Genomic DNA, 15308 nt, shown 5'->3' on the forward strand with positions numbered 1-15308 from the left:
CATATCTTGATTGAGAACTGCTACAAAATCTTGAAAAAGCTGAGCAATGAGCAAGACCTTAAAAAATTATTTATAAGGGGCACGTGGGTGGCTCAGTCAGTTAAGTGTCCGACTCTTGATTTCAGCTCAGGTCACGATCTCAGGGTTGTGAGATTGAGCCCCGCTTGGGATTCTCTCTCTCTCCCTCTGCCCCTCTCCCGCCACCCTCTCCTGGGGGGAAAAAAAAGATTTATAAAACAAGATATACTAAATTTAGCATCTAAAATTGAGTGAAAAAAAAAATAACTTGGGAATACTCACCATGATTCTCAACTATAAAATACCTTAAGGGTTTTTTTTTTTTTTTTTTTGGAGGCAATCCCTGAGAAAGTTATTAGAAAATATAAAATATATTAGAAAATATAAAAGAAAATATTATTAAAGCCAGCCTGGGGGCATATTGGTGGCACAGTCTGTTAAGGGTCTGACTCTTGGTTTCGGCTCAGGTCATGATCTCAGGGCCATGAGATCAAGCCCCACAGTCTGCTTGAGATTCTCTCTCCCTGTCCCTCCCACTAGTGCTCTCTCTCTCTCTCGAGTAAATAAATCTTAACAAAAACCAGCCTGACTTCCCTTAAACTACTACACTAATCCAGATTACTAAAGAAACCACAGTATGTCAATTAAAACTATAGAAAAGGCTTCCATTTTCAATTAGACAACCAAAAAAGGGAGAATCTCTCCAAATGACAGATGTGTATGAACTGCAGCACCCATATATGGCCCTGTTTTAAAGGAAAGCAAAGACTGTGAGATAGCAAGTAAATCAATTTTATCTTAGTGCCTCAACTCTCTCATCTGAATTTAAAAAAAAAAAAAAGATAATCTCAAGAATCTCCACCCCATATACTAAACTATAACTATCAAAGAGACTCAATATTCTATATACAGACTCACTTTAAAGTCTTGTTTATTGAATTTATTTTGCAAATACTCTATCTCCAGAGATAATGAAACATTTTCTTAACTTCTCCCTGCTCCATTTGTTCTAAGTTCTGATAGGCAAGCCCAATTCTTAAAATACATACTAATATTAAGTTAAGTTAATGATCACTTAATAGATGTAACCAATATCAAAAACTTATTTTTAAAATAAAGCTATCAAACATTCATATACCATACCACCTATGAATTACTTATGCCAAATAATAGTTATCAAACCTGAATAATGAATAAGATCAAGCTTTCAGATCTAATTACCAGTTTACAGATTATAGGGGATAGACAGAACTGATTCCATGGAGATGCAATCAGCAAATTCCTGTGTGTGGGGTGTGTATTAAAACTTAAATACATGTTAAAAATTAACTTGAACACTGAACTGATATTAAGAAATTATTTAAATTTTAAAGTGTGATTAATAGTATGGTACTTATGCTCTTAAAAAGTCCTTTTCAGGGCGCCTGGGTGGCTCAGTTGGTTAACCATCTGCCTTCAGCTCAGGTCACGATCCTGGAGTCCCAGGATTGAGTCCCACATTGGGCTCCCCACTCTGCTTCCCCCTCTGACCCTCCTCCTTCTCATGCTTTCTCTAACTCTCTCACAAATAAATAAAATCTTTAAAAAAAAAAGTCCTTTCCAGGGCACCTGAGTGGCTCAGTTAGTTTAACTGTCCAACTCTTGAATTTGGATCAGGTCAAAATCTCAGGTTTGTGAGATCGAGCCCTGAATCAGGCTCAGCACTGGGCATGGAGCCTGCTTAAGGTTCTCTGTCTCTCCATCTGCTTCTCACCTCCCTCATCCCTTTCTTTAATAAAAGAGTCCTTTTCTCTTACTGAAAATATTTACAGTGCTGTAAAATATCTGGAATTTGCTTTAAAATACTCCACTGGAAGAAAGCAAGAGGAACATAAATGAAACAAGACTGGCCATGTATTAGTATCTGGGTGACAGATACACGAGAATTCATTCTCCCAGTCTCTCTATATGTATGTGTGTATGTGTTTGAAGCTTTTCATAATGAAAAACTTTAATATCTATTAGGAAAGTAACAAATGCTGTTCAAGACTAAGAATTAAGGCTCAGACTACTAGAAAAAGAGCAGGAGGGGCACCTAGGTGGCACAGTCAGTTAAGCAGTGGACTCTGGGTTTCAGCTCAGGCTGTGATCTCAGGGTCTGCCTTCCATCTGTCTCTGCGCTCAGCATGGAGTCTGCTTAATAGTCCCTCTCTGTCCCTCCCCCCCTCATGCTCATGCTCTCTCTCTGCAATAAGTAAATAAAATCTTTAAAAAAAAAAAAAAAGAAAAGAAAGGAAAGGAAAGGAAAGGAGCAAGAAGCAGTACGCTGTATAATATTCAGACTGCTACTCAAAAGGTGGTCCAGGAGCCTGTGATAGTCTACAAACGGTTTACTTGTCTGTAGAAAAATTGTTGAGAGTAAGCATTTTCAAATTTCTTTAGCAATTTTACAGAATAATTTTATGGTTGTTGAGTCTAATAATAAACAAAACATTTGTGTCTGAGAAGCAATGTTAAAACATCTGGAACACTAACAAATAAAGCTTCTTTCTATAACCTGCAGGTACAGTTCGTAAAACAGAGAAAATCTATCAAAACATGAACCAAAGTTTATTTCATCTTAAACTTGTACAGGTGAATATCACACTTCAGGAAACTAAATGTTAAAAAGTGATAAAAGCCTGTCTTTTCAATGTCTCTCATGAACAAAGATGCAAAAATCCTCAACAAAACATTAGCAAATCAAATCCAACAATGTATAAAAAAGAATTATACACCACAAGCAAGTGGGGTTTATCCCAGATATGTAAGGCTAGTTCAATGTTCAAAAAATCAATTAATGTAATCCTCCCTATCAACACACTAAAAAAGAAAAACCACAAGATCACACAAATACATGCAGAAAAGGCAGGAAGAAAATCCAACACCCATTCATGAAGCAGGCGTTAAACTCGCAGCAAACTAGAAATACAGGGGAACTTCCTCAACATGTTAAAGAGCATATACTAAAAACCTTCAGCTAACATCATATTTAATGGTGAAAAACTAGAAACTTTCCTAAGATCAGTAATAAGGCAAAATGTTCCCTCTCACCACTTCTTTTAACATCAAACTAGAAATTCTAGCTAATGCTGTAAGAGAAAATTAAAAGTACACAAACCGGGAAGAAAAATAAAATTGTCTTTATTGACAGATGATAGGACTGTCTATGTAGAAAACCCAAAAAAATCAACAAAATGACGCCTAGAGCTTATAAATGACTACAACAAGATTGCAGGATACAAGATTAATATACAAAAGTCAACTGCATTCCCATATAACACAATGAACAAATAGAATTTGAAATTAAAAAACATTATCACCATTTACATTAGCACCCCCAAAATTTAAATACTTGGGTATAAATCTAACAAAACATATACAAGACCTATATGAGAAAAACTATAAAACTCTGATGAAAGAAATCAAAGAGGAACTAAATAAATGGATTATTATTCCATTATCATGGAAGGGCAAACTCAAAACTGTCAAAATCTCACTTCTTCCCAACTTCATCAAGAGATTCAATGCAATCCCAATCCAAATGCCCGCAAGTTATTCTGTGGGTATCAACAAAGCAATTATAAGTTTATATGGAGAAGCATGATTTCCAGAATAGCTAACAAAGTACTAAAGAAAAAAAACAAAGTCTGAGAACGGATTCCCCAACTTCAAAACTTATTAGAAAGCTACAGTAATCAAGACAGTATGTTATTGGCAAAAGAACAGAAAAATAAGTCAATGGGAGAGAACAGAGCCCAGAAACAGCCCTACAAATATAGTCAACTGATCTCTGACAAAGGCATAAAGGCAACGCAATGGAGAAAAGATGTCTTTTCAAAAAAAATGGCACTGGAACAACTAGACATCCACATGCAAAGAATTTACTCTAGACACAGACCTCACATTCTTCACAAAAAATCACTCAAAATGGATCACAGACCTAAATGTAAAATGAAGAACTATAAAATTCCTAGAAGACAAAATAAGAGGATATCTAGATGACCTTAGCTATGGCAATGACTTTTTAGATAAAATACCATGGAAGAAATACGTTCTCAAGTATTTATTACAATTAAAAACTTCCACTCTGCAAAACACACCGTCAAGGGAATGAAAAGATAAGCCAGAAAATAGGAGAAAATATTTGCAAAAGCCCTATCTGCTACAGGACTGTTATCCAAAATATACAAAGAACTCTTGAAACTCAACAATAACAAACAATCCAATTAAAACATGGACAAAAGACCTAAACAGACAAACCTCACTAAGGAAGATCTACAGATGGCCAATAAGCACATGAAAAAAATGCTCAACATCCTATGTCAAGAGGAAATTGCAAATTAAAATAACAATTAGATACCACTACACACCTATTAGAATGCCCAAATCCAGAACACTGACAACACCGAATGCTAGCGAGGACTGAGGGCAACAAGACCTCTCATTCATTACTGATGGGAATGCAAAACGGTATAGCCACTTAGGAAGAGTGTTTGACAGTTTCTTACAAAACTATACATGCTCTTACCATACAATCCAGCAATTGTGCACCTTGGTATTTACCCAAAGCAGTTGAAAACTTATGTCCACACAAAAGTCTGCATACAGATGTTACTCATAATTGCCAAAACTTGCAAGCAACCAAGATGTCCTTCGGTAGGTATGACACATGATCTGAAGTGAATGGATTAACTGTGGTACAATGAAATACTATCCAGCACTAAAAACGAGTGAGGGATCAAGCCAAAAAAAAGAGAGGAACCTTAAATGCCTATTATTAAGTGAAGGAAGCCAATATGAAATGGCTATATAATACTGTGATTCCAACTACACGATATTCTAGAAAAAGCAAAACTGAGGAGACAGTAAAAAGATCAGTGGTTGTTGGGGACTGTGGGAAAGAAGAATGTACAGGCAGAGCAGACAGGATTTTTACGGTTGTGAAAATACTCTATATGACACTATAAAGGTCGATAGTTGTACATTCTATGGATTTTGACACACACAGAATGACAACACTAAGAGTGAACCTTAATGTAAACTGTGGAGTCTGGTTGATAATGATTTGTCACGGCAGATTCATCAATTGTAACAAATGTACCACTCTGTTGTGATTGATATTGGGGGAGGCTATGCATGTGCTGGGGCAAGGGATATAGGAGAACTCGCTATACTTTCTGCTCAATTTTGCTATGAACCTAAACTGCTCTAAAAATAAAGTCTATTTTTAAAAATCTTAATTTTTTTTTAGTCACAATACACAGGAAACATTTTCTTTAAAAAAAAAAAATCAACTCTCAAAGAATGATGGAGAGTTTTAAAAAGGCCACAGTAACTTTTGGTTTGAACCTAAAGCTGCTCTAAAAAATAAAATCAAATTTGAAATACAGTCACACCTAAAATCTTAAATTAAAAAAAAAAAAAAAGACAAGAAATTAGTATGAAGAGCTCCCATGGACCAAATCTGGATCAACTTGAGCATCACCATAAACAATGGCAATAAAGATTTTTTTATTTTTTAAGATTTTACTTATTTATTTATTTTAGAGGAGAGAAAGAGAGAAAAAGCAGGGGAAGAGGAGCAGAGGAGGAGGGGCAAGGAGGGGGAATGAATCTCAAGCACACTCTATGCTGAGCATGGAGCCAACCAGGTGAGGGGCTTGATCCCAGGACCCTGAGATCATGACCTGAGCTGAAACCAAGGGTCAGGCGCTCAACAGACTGAGCCACTCAGGAGCCCTGACAATAAAGATTTTAAAACACTGACTAAAATAAAAATCTGTAAGTCTAACAGACACTGATAAACACACAAATAAGTAAATAAGAAGAGAAAGCTCCTTCTTACAGTAAAAATCCAACTCATAAATGCAAAAAGAATAACTGGATTAGAAAATCACCATTTGAGGGCACCTGGGTGGCTCAGTCAGTTAAGCATCTGCCTTCAGCTCAGATCATGATCCCAGGGTCCTGGGATGGAGCCCCATGTTGGGCTCCCTTGCTCAGTAGGGAGCCCACTTCTCCCTCTGCCTGCAGTTCCCCTGCTCGTGCGCACACGCTCCCCCTCTGTCTCTGACAAATAAATAAAATTTTTTTAAAATGGCAAAAGACTGCAACACATAATACGAAAATTTTCTTTAGCCTTTAAAAAGAACATTAATGGAGTAAGTGCCAAATTTGAGTAAGATTTGTAGAATCTTGGGGCACCTGGCTGGCTCAGTTGGTAGAGCATGCAACTCTTGACCTTGGGGTTGTAAATTAGAGCCCCGTGTTAGGTGTAGATACTACTTAAAAATACATAAATAGGGGCGCCTGGGTGGCACAACGGTTAAGCGTCTGCCTTCGGCTCAGGGCGTGATCCCGGCGTTATGGAATCGAGCCCCACATCAGGTTCCTCCGCTATGAGCCTGCTTCTTCCTCTCCCACTCCCCCTGCTTGTGTTCCCTCTCTCGCTGGCTGTCTCTATCTCTGTCGAATAAATAAATAAAATCTTAAAAATAAATAAATAAATAAAAATAAAAATACATAAATAGTAAAACCTGCATCTTAAAAAAAAAAGATTTACAGACTCTTATAAAGAATTACATAATAATATCATACAATGTTAATTTCCTGATTTTGATCACTATTTTGTGGTTATATAGCAGAAAGCCCTTGCCTTTTAAGAAATATACACTGAATATTTAAGGAAAAGGGGGTATCATGTCTGCAACTGATTTTCAAACAATTCTGGGGAGAATATATATTTGTTATTTATATATATCTACATCACACAATAAATCTTACCATTTACAAAATACTTTCCAAAAACCATGAAACAGGTATAGTAGAGTCCTTTTATCAGAGCATAAATCTGCCCCCTATACCCTAAAGCCTTTCTCAAGAATTAGCCCTTCTTTCCATCCCTATCACCAAGCCCTAGCTCATCATTTCTTTCCTCAACTATTTTTCTAACTGGTTTTCCTACCTTCTTACTCCACATCTCTACCAGAATGGTCACAAAAGAAGGAAAAGAGGGGCGCTTGGGTGGCTCAGTCAGTTAACCGTCTGCCTTCAGCTCAGGTCAAGACCCCGGGGTCCTGGGATGGAAACCCCGCATTGGGCTCCCTGCTCAGTGGGGAGCCTGCTTCTCTCTCTCTCTCTCTCTCTGCCTCTCCTCCGGCTTGTGCAATCGTGCACTCCCTCGCGTGCTCACTCGCTCTCTCTCTAAAATAAATGAATAAAATCTTAAAAAAAGAAAAAAAAGGAAGGAAAAGGAAAAAATCTGATGCTGCCATTCTGCAGCTCTGAAATTTTCGGGAGCGTCCTACTGAAGTTAAAAATCCTGAACAGGGTATCAAAGGCCCTTTTGGACAGGTCTTTACATATCTGCTCAGTCACAGAAATACAAACACACATGCACTTCAAGAATATCCTACAATATTTTCCTTTAGTGATTTACTAGTGCCTTTCACCAAAGTGTTAAGGTGAAATCTGCTTTATCTACTATGGGGAGATCTTGATATTTACACTCATTTCTCCCATATACAGAAAAATGTACTGCACTTCTTAGAGGCAAATTCAAGTCCCTCTCCACCTCTTACTGAATCTCGGATATTGGCCAAATGATTAAAACCCAAGGGTCTTCATTGAAAAAAATTATGATGATAACGCCACACCTGTCTTTAAGTAGGTACTAAAACCAGTACCTCAAGATCCATAACCCATAATTAATATTACCAACAATTGCCAGCTTGAAATAACACCACCTTAAATTATGAATGGAGCTTTTAGGCCACAGAACACTTACGTTATTTCCCTTAATCTTAAGAACCCTCAGGTATTATCCCCTAAGGTACCCTAGAATCTCCCTGAAGTACAAGTATATTCATTTTAATGAAAAGGAATCCAGGTCTCCAGGAAAAGTAAAATGACTTGCCCAAGGTCACAAAGCTTTAGTAAGTAAACCCCAAATTCTGACTCCGTTTTTTTCTCATTAGTGTACCACAGCCTTCCAGGATTACAAAAACATTTCCCTAGAATAAAATATGAATATTAGGTGACAAGACAGGCTGACTATAGTCACTGCCTCTAGCTATCACAAAGCACTGACACTACCTCCAAAACAAATCCCAAAATTTTGATTTTCCTCCAGAACCCCCTGCCACACCCCTAGTCCCAGCTACCATCAACTCTCCCGTGGATTACTGCAAAACCTCCCCACTACTCTTGCTGCTTTCTGCTCTACCCACCATCCTGACATAGAAGCCAGATGGACTCTTTAGAAATGTAAACGAGATCACAACACAAGGATTTAAAATCCTCTAGTGGCTTCCCAATCCACTCAGAATAAAATTAAAATTTACCAGCCTTTCTTGAAAATCTCTACATAAAAATGGAGTTCATTCTGTTCCCCTTTACCAGCAAGCTCGATCTCACATTAAGAGTTTTGTTTTTTTTGTTTTTTTTTTTTAAGATTTTATTTATTTATTTGACAGAGATAGAGACAGCCAGCGAGAGAGGGAACACAGGCAGGGGGAATGGGAGAGGAAGAAGCAGGCTCATAGGGGAGGAGCCTGATGTGGGGCTCGATCCCAGAACGCCGGGATCACGCCCTGAGCCGAAGGCAGACGCTTAACCGCTGTGCCACCCAGGCGCCCCACATTAAGAGTTTTGTATTTGAAATCTCTTCTGCCTAGAATGCTCTATTCCCAGATTTTCATATGGCCAGCTGTTGTCACTGAGATCTAGGTTTAAACACCACCTCCACAGAAAGATTTTGCCTGACCACTCAGTCACATCCACCGCATCACCCTGCTTGCATTCTCTGCATGGCACTTATCACTATCTGGTTTTTTTTCCTTGTTTGCTCCTAGATTGCCTCTCCATACAGGAATGTAAATACAAATCTTGTTCACCTGGGTATCTCAACATCCAGTACAGTTGCTTTTTTGAACCGTGAATAGATCGTTACTAAATGTTTTAATGTCAGTAGCCTTTGTAACAGTGTTTTATATAATCTACTTTTTGAAAATCCTAAGCAACTAGAGAACACACAGTAGGTGCCCAAAAATTAATCTGCTAGATGCATTTCTATAAAAACAATGCCTTCGGATTTTCAGCTTAATAAACATCCCCCACATATCCTACCATACACACAAAAAGAGACAGACAGATGGAGTGGAGAGACAGAATTCTCTCTTCCTATCTGTGAAGGTGATCTATACTGAAGAGGATCACTCCACCTTTCTAACTTCCATACCCACAAGACTAGCTCCGGGAAAAGTGAGGCAAGGACTGCATAGGAGTGCCTTTCCAACCTCATCCACATGCTTTAGCTACCCTGAAGCCTCCGCTCGTCCTTAAACAGGGCATGCAATTTTCACATCTCCATGCCCTCACACACAGGTTTGCTTCTGCACAGGATGCTTGCCCCTTCCCACCCCCCATCTTATCCAGTTTCAGAAACCTATTACTTCTGCGAGGACCAGCTTAAATGTTCCCATCTCTGTAAAGCCCTTCCTGACCCAAACCTAACCTGTGCTAATTCAGTCACGTTTTTACCACTTCACAGTACTTAGTTTTGTGAATTATGGCTTCCAATGATTGCCTGTGAAAAATTCACCTTTGTGTCTCTATAAACAGTGTCTGCTCTGCAACAGTCACTTACTCATCATTTAGGCAATAAAAAGCAATGAAATATTCTACTGGTATTTACTGAACTGATAGCATTTTTTGGATATCATTCCAAAAAAAATTAGCCAAAAATTTTTCTGCAAATTACTGTAGTTCCCGTGTGAAAACAAACTTTTTTTCACTAAACACCAAAAAACGAGTTTTTATAACAAAAATTTATAACATATTACCCACCTGGACCAAAAAAAGCAAAGGATCTATAAGTGTTTTTGTTAAAAATCACAGAAATGATGACCTCCCTTCAGAATTCCAACTAAAGTATATTGCAGCAACTTAACAGAGTTATCATATGACCCAGCAATTCTATTCCCAGGTATATACCCAAGAGAAATGAAAACTTATGTCCACCCAAACACTTGTACAGTTATTCATAGCAGCATACTTCATAACAGCCAAAAAAGTAGAAACAACCTAAATGTCCATCAATGAATGGATAAACATAAACAAAATGTGGTATATCCATACAATATTAATTATTCAGCCATAAAAAGTACCAATACACATTAGTTACAACATAAACCTTGAAAACATTATGGTAAGTGAATGAAGCCAGACACAAAAGATGTCATCTTGTATGCTTCCACTTATATGAAATGTACAGAATAGGCAAAACCCATAGAGACAGAAAGATTAGTTCCCAGGAAATGGGGCAAAAGAGGGAATGACTGGCTGATGGGTAGTTTTTGGGGTGATGAAATGTTCTGGATAGTGGTGATGGCTACACAACTTTGTGAATACACTAAAAACCAATGAATTATATATTTCTTTAAAAGGGTGAATTTCGGGGCACCTGGGTGACTCAGTTGGTTAAGTGCCTACCTTTGGCTCAGGTCATGATCCCAGGGTCCTGGGACCAAGCCCCACGTGGGGTTCCCTGCTCAGCTGGGCGCCTGCTTCTCTCTCCCCTTCTGTCCCTCCCCCCTCCCCCCCCACACACACTCTCTCTCTCAAATAAATAAAATCTTAAAAAAAAAAAAAGAGTGAATTTCATGGTATATGAAATAAACTTCATTGAAACCGTTACTTTAAGAAAAAAATGGAAAGATATGCAACTGATTCCCACAAGCTTTATACATTCAAGTATTTGTTTATTTATGTGAATTCAAGACCACATAAAATTCTGACTTACCAAATGGTGAAAAACCAAAATTATGTTGTGTTGGTTAGGGAGAGAGTGAGACAGCCTGCCCTCAATATAAGAACTATAAAAATAAATTAGTTTTTTCATTACTGAAAAGTTAAATTAACTAGGCAGCTGAAAAATTATCAACTTTATATTCAATTTACTGACCAACATCCATTTTAAAATTCAAACTGATGACTCTTGTCAAAAATTTCATCTTAAACAAAATACCACACTCCCAGAAAGCAACGAATGCTTACTGATCTAGATTTCTCAAGTGGTAAAATTACCGGTATCAGTTCCATGGAAGTGCCTTTTACAAATGCAAATAGCCTAAGTAAAAATGCTTAATATGTTTGGAAAGTTCGTTAACAGACTAATTTCACCTTGGGTTATGCTAAAAAGGTTTCTGAAGCTTAAAGAACAGTTTTTATGTAAACTACTTTCTTAAAAAAAAATCAATTACAAGGAAAAACTATTTTGATTAACTGGAAGAAGAGGACAAGTTTCCACATACATACAATGGATTAATCATGATTGTTTACTGCTAAGAGACTGTGTATCTATAAAATACCAAGCCTCCTACTCACTCACACAACAGAAACATATACACCTATTTTCCGACTTCATCAGCACCCACCCATGTACTATATAATTACACGTTATCCTTGGTATACAAAAATACTATGGACCGGCTTGTTTGTGTTTTCTTCCAACAGCGTTGACAGGTAGCAGTGAATCACACATTCTCCTGTGTCTCATCTGCCTCATGATCAATGACACACGCTGCCAAAATCTGAGGTTAAGAATGCAAACTGAGACTACAGATTATTTTCTCCTTCTCATGATGCTAAATGTTACCTGTATACAAATTTGGAATGACCTCCCTTAGTGTCACTGGTGCCAAACTCAAACCAAAGTAATGGCACAAGACTCAAATCTGAAGTAAACTACAGAACTGCAGTACTTATTTTTATTTGAATAATACATGATCATTACCAAATCGCTGAGCACTCTCTACAGGAAGAAAACCACACTAATAATAGAAATAAACATAATGACAAAAAAAATTTAAGAGACAGACATAACTTCAAATATTTTATCTCATAAATCATCAAAATCCCAGAAACCCCACTACTTAGAAGACTACAAACAGCATACCCTAGAACACGTGGATAACCAAAAGTACTCTTTCAGACCATGTTTCCATATTTCAGTGTTGAATATATGGTCTTCACAGAAAGAAGAATTCATACCCATTTCTCAGAGGTCTTAAAACCTAACTGGGAAGCAGAATAAAAACAAAAAAAGAGGAGCGCCTGGGTGGCACAGCGGTTAAGCGTCTGCCTTCGGCTCAGGGCGTGATCCCGGCGTTATGGGATCGAGTCCCACATCAGGCTCCTCCGCTATGAGCCTGCTTCTTCCTCTCCCACTCCCCTGCTGTGTTCCCTCTCTCGCTGGCTGTCTCTATCTCTGTCGAATAAATAAATAAAATCTAAAAAAAAAAAAAACAAAACAAAAAAAGATATACTGAAATCCAGCCTACCATATGCTAAGAAAAAAAAAAGGAGAGTCCCACACAAAAAGAGAAGTGAATAGATCCCTTGAGGTTGTAGTCAGAAAGGCTTCTCAAGAGACAGGACTCAACCGGGCCCGAACTAAAGAGAGTATCCATGAATACAGCGGAAGAGGGTTTCAAACAGTAAAAAAGGCACAGAGAAAGGCCAAGAGGAGAGACTTCACAGCAGCAACAAACAAGTTAGTTTGGCTAGAACTAAGAATCCACAAAGGGAAGGAATAAGAAAGACTTAAGACTGAAGTGGATCAGGGCCAGGTTACAAAGAAACTTGAACACCACACCAAGAAGCTTAAACCTTACTTTGCATGTAATGAGTGTTCTGGAAGTTTTTATGTTGTGATGTGAGGGGATGAGAGTGTTAAAATGTTCAAGATATTATTTACCCAAAGCATAAGCAAGCACAAATATTCCAAATGAGACTGCATATCACTGGGAGAAAATGTGTTCAAAGCCCAGTACTGGAGGAGAAGGGAGGCAGCAGCAACGCTCAAATAACAAAACTTAACCAAGTTAAATAAAAATCTAAGTGCTCTACTTTTTCAACTTCCATTTAAAGTTTCCACTTATTATAAAAGCAATATAAGTATAAAGCACACTGAACAGCCCTCGCTGTATCAATTACACATAGGAGGCAATTCACCTCAAATACTGTACAACTGGATCGTGAGTTCTAGAAATGTGTTAACCCTCAGCCCTTAAATGTGATATGCCCTAACCCTTATCAGTGTACAGAAGCGGACTGAGGCGGTAAATTGAAAATACACAACCAAGAATGAGTTCATCACACTAACCCAGGCACATTTCAAGAGTAAATGAGTGTCTAAATGCTCTGAAGCATTAATAAAAGGTGTTGAAACATCAAAATAAAAATCCCTCATGACATTCAACTATCCTCCTCAAAGATAAAAATGTGTCAGTACTGTCCTCTTAGTTTCCCTAATAGCCCAATAAAACCAATATCATGAAATTTTAGGATAAGTAAGTGAATGCATATCTTAAGATCCAAAAATCAAGAGGGAGCAAGGTTCTAAACTTCTTTAGAATTACCTCATTTAATTAATAACTAGGAGATGAGATACAGCTTTATTTTTCACACAGTTTATGTGACTTTTCCAAGACCCTTGGCACAAACCAAGATCAAAATTCTTTATGGTTTCCCCTGGCATGTGATTTGTACACTGAGTCATTCATGTTTGATCAAAACAGGGGTACCCTTGAGGTCACACAAGTGATAAAATCAACTTAAAAAAGAGACCACAGAGAGAACCACTCATCACATAAGGTTTCCAAGACTTAAGGGTTTCTCAACTGTATTCCTAAAACAATATTCTCTTACGTTAAACTTATTGACAATACCATAAATCATACCGTGAGCAAATAAACGAAAATACTGAGTAGAGAGGATGGCGCTTAACCTAATAATCTATGCAGTTAATGGAAAAGGAGACTCAATCGAAAGAAACTCAAAATTCTGAGCTAGAGAGTTTCAAAACACCAGTGTATCTCAAAGATAATGGGCCGGTTCAAACTTCCAGGGTGAACCCAAACTGCCTGTCCCTTGTGCTTAACGCAAGTATTCATTACAGTCCTTTTGTCTGTGAAATACCCATACCAAACCACTGCGGAGAAAATAACAAGATACTTGCACTGAACAATCGTTACTGCGAGCGAAGGGTAGACAATCCTTCCCCTAGTTCCAGCTCCTCCTCCCCAGCCCAGCCCAGTCGCCCCCACCTCTATTTTCTTAGAAATGGCACCAACCGGAGGCCACCTTGGGAGGCGGAGAGGAAGCGGTCAAAGGGCCGAAATACAAGTTTGGAGACCAGCACCAACTTGTGGAGATGGAACCAAGAATTACGGCCTATTGCAGAGTAGGAGAGAAGCCCCACGCACCCGCCCGTAGATAGCAGGAAAAGAAGTTGGGGGCCGGGAGGGGGGAATCTGGCGGAAGAGAGGTGGCAGGGCAGGCAGCGCGTCCAGCCGCGGCTGATCGACGGTCTGTAAACAAGCGCGGCGGACCCACCCTCCCACAGCCCCGGGCCTGTCCCCGCACGAAGAAAGCCCAAGATGGGAGCGCGGCGGCGGCGGCGGCCGACCGGGCCCCCTCGCCTCGCGTCGCCTCCCCTCGCCCGCGACGCCGCCCCAGGAGGCGCGGGCGGGCGGCCCCGGAGACCCGCGGCCTCGGCGCCGCCAGGGAGCGAGGGGCAAAGCAGGCCGCAGAGGGGGCCGCGAGAGGCCTGCAGTGGGGCGCCCTCCCGAGGCCCGGTTACCTGGCGGCGGCGACTCCTCCAGCTCCTGCTCCTCCTCCTCCCCGTCCGATGCTCAAGGCCCGGCGGCGGCGGCGGCGGCGGCGACTCCCCGAGCAGACCGCGGCGACGAGCCGAGCCCGGCCCCTCTCCGCCTCCCTCAGTGCCGCCGCCCGTCCCGCTGCTGCCGCCTCCGCCCTCTCCCCTCAGTCAGGACATGGTCTCCGCGGGCCCGCGCGCGGCTCCTGGCTACGGGGGGGCGGGGGGAGGGGGCAGAGGGGCGGAGAGCAGGCGCGGAGGCGCGGGGCGCTTGAGGGAGCGAGGGGGGAAAGTGGTGGGGGGGGTCGGCCTCGGGCGCTGCGGCTCCTAATGGCGTCGGCTAGGGGCCCCGGAGCCAAATAAACCCCACGGCGAGCAGCACAACGTCAAGGCGGACCCCGCCGCTCGCTGCCCTGTCATTGGCCCGGAGGCCGCCAGCGGCGCAGCCAATGGGCGACCGCCTCTTTCCGGGCGCAGGAGGCGGGCCGCGGAGAGGTGACGTCATGCCGGCGCTCGGCCCCGATTGTGAGGCTGCGGCCTGCTGAGCTGCGGTCCCTGGGCGCCGTGTAGGGTACGCCAAGAGGCGACGGGGCGGCGCGACGTACGCGGG

The 15308-nt window shown here is 40.6% G+C and overlaps 1 protein-coding gene across 2 annotated transcripts in view; it reads right to left on the reverse strand.

Moving 5' to 3' along the window:
* Positions 1 to 15056, reverse strand: part of ZRANB1 (zinc finger RANBP2-type containing 1) — a 60264-nt gene extending 45208 nt beyond the window's left edge. Inside the window, exon 1 of one of the 2 annotated variants that reach the window (XM_087862579.1) lies at positions 14684 to 15056. The gene's annotated coding sequence lies outside the window, so the exon portion shown is untranslated. The remainder of the gene's footprint in view (positions 1 to 14683) is intronic. The other variant, XM_045772638.2, reaches the window with a different exon arrangement.
* Between the last annotated feature and the right edge of the window lie 252 nt (positions 15057 to 15308).

This window comes from Ursus americanus, chromosome 6, assembly GCF_024610735.1.
Source record: "Ursus americanus isolate L20-20 chromosome 6, mUrsAme1.1.p, whole genome shotgun sequence".
In the NCBI taxonomy this organism is placed as follows: Eukaryota; Metazoa; Chordata; class Mammalia; order Carnivora; family Ursidae; genus Ursus; species Ursus americanus.